General features: G+C 55.8%; 1 long non-coding RNA gene across 2 annotated transcripts; it reads right to left on the reverse strand.

Annotated features, from left to right (window-relative positions):
• Positions 1-1,137: 1,137 nt before the first annotated feature.
• Positions 1,138-1,836, reverse strand: LOC113490840. Of its 2 annotated transcripts, XR_003400308.1 has the most exons (4): positions 1,704-1,794; positions 1,517-1,568; positions 1,258-1,361; positions 1,138-1,196 (listed from the first exon to the last, which is right to left on the reverse strand). It is a non-coding gene; the product is annotated as an uncharacterized LOC113490840 (long non-coding RNA). The 2 variants fall into 2 exon arrangements; XR_003400309.1 differs by lacking the exon at positions 1,517-1,568 and having other exon boundaries at positions 1,745-1,836.
• Between the last annotated feature and the right edge of the window lie 230 nt (positions 1,837-2,066).

The raw sequence follows: 2,066 nt of genomic DNA on the forward strand, positions 1-2,066 counted from the left end.
GTACCCTATAGAGGCTCAAGACCCCCTATAGATGCTCTTGGTCCCGTATAGAGGCTCGGGACCCCCTATAGATTCTCTCAGTTCCATATAGAGGCTCAAGACCCCCTATAGATTCTCTCAGTCCCATATAGAGGCTCAGGGTCCCCTATAGAGGCTCAAGACTCCCTATAGGATGCTCTTGGTCCCGTATAGATGCTCTTGGTCCCCTATAGAGGCTTGTGATCTCCCGTATAGATGCTCCTGACCCCCTATAGATGCTCTTGGTCCCATATAGAGGCTCGGGACCCCCTACAGATGCTCTTGGTCCCATATAGAGGCTTGTAACTCCCTATAGATGCTCTTGGTCCCATATAGAGGCTCAAGACCCCCTACAGATGCTCTTGGTCCCATATAGACGCTTGGGACCCCCTATAGATGCTCTTGGTCCCATAAAGAGGCTCAGGGTCCCCTATAGATGCTTTCAGTGCCATATAGGGGCTCGTGACCCCCTACAGGTGCTCTCAGTCCCTTATAGATGTTCAGGACTCCCTATATATGCTCTCGGTTCCATATAGAGGCTCGTGACCCCCTATAGATTCTCAGTCCCGTATAGAGGCTCGGGACTCCTGCACAGAGACTCTGAGTCCCATATGGGGGCTCCTGGCCCCCTATAGATATTCTCAGTCCCATAAGGTGGCTCCTGGCCCCACAGAAGCCCATGAGGCCGTATGGATGCCATCAGTCTCCTATAGAGGCTCATGACGCCCCTATAGATGCTCTCAGCCCCCTCTGGAGGCTCTCGGTCCCATATGGTGGCTCCTGGCCGTGGGCAGACACTCTTGACCCCCTTTAGATGCTCTCAGTCCCCTATAGAAGCTCACTGACCCCCTATGGATGCTCGTGGGCCCATATGGAGGTTTGTAGTGCTGGTCCCTGGCCCCATATAGAGTTTCTCGGCCCACAGAGACGCTTGTGGCCCTGTATGGATGCCCTCAAGGCCCTATAGACACCCTCAGGGCCCTATGGACACCCTCGGGGCCCTTATAGACGCCCTCAGGATCTTTTTCAGGGCCCTATGGACACCTCCAGGACCCTATAGACGCCTTCAGGGCCCTACAGACACCCTCAGGGCTGTTTTCAGGACCCTATGGTCACTCTCAGGGACCTTATAGATGCCCTCAGGACCCTTCTCAGGGCCCTATGGACACCTCCAGAGCCTTACAGACACCCTCAGGGCCCTATAGATGCCTCCTGGACCCTTATAGACACCCTCAGAACCCTATAGACACCCTCAGGGACCTTCTCAGGGCCCTATGGACACCTCTAGGGCCCTATAGATGCCTCCCGGACCCTTATAGACACCCTCAGTGCCCTATAGATGCCTCCTGGACCCTTACAGACACCCTCAGGGCCCTATAGATGCTTCCCAGGCCCTTACAGACACCCTCAGGACCCTATAGACACCCTCAGGGCCCTTCTCAGCACCCTATGGACACCTCTAGGGCCCTATAGATGCTTCCTGGACCCTAACTGACACCCTCAGGGCCATATAGATGCCCTCAGGGTCCTTCTCAGGGCCCTATGGACACCTCTAGGGCCCTATAGATGCCTCCCAGACCCTTATAGAAACCCTCAGTGCCCTATAGATGCCTCCTGGACCCTTACAGACACCCACAGGGTCCTTCTCAGGGCCCTATAGATGCTTCCCAGGCCCTTATAGACACCCTCAGGGCCCTATAGATGCCTCCTGGACCCTTACAGACACCCTCAGGGCCCTATAGACGCCCTCAGGGCCCTTCTCAGCGCCCTATGGACACCTCTAGGGCCCTATAGACACCCTCAGGGCCCTATAGATGCTTCCTGGACCCTTATAGACACCCTCAGGGCCCTATAGATGCTTCCCAGGCCCTATAGATGCTTCCTGGACAATTATAGACACCCTCAGGGCCCTATAGATGCTTCCCAGGCCCTTATAGACACCCTCAGGGCCCTATAGACACCCTCAGGGCCCTTCTCAGCGCCCTATGGACACCTCTAGGGCCCTATAGATGCCTCCTGGGCTCTTACAGACACCCTCAGGGCCCTAC

The sequence above is a fragment of the Athene cunicularia genome, unplaced genomic scaffold (genome assembly GCF_003259725.1).
Source record: "Athene cunicularia isolate RWA unplaced genomic scaffold, athCun1 SCF_375, whole genome shotgun sequence".
Classification (NCBI taxonomy): domain Eukaryota; kingdom Metazoa; phylum Chordata; class Aves; order Strigiformes; family Strigidae; genus Athene; species Athene cunicularia.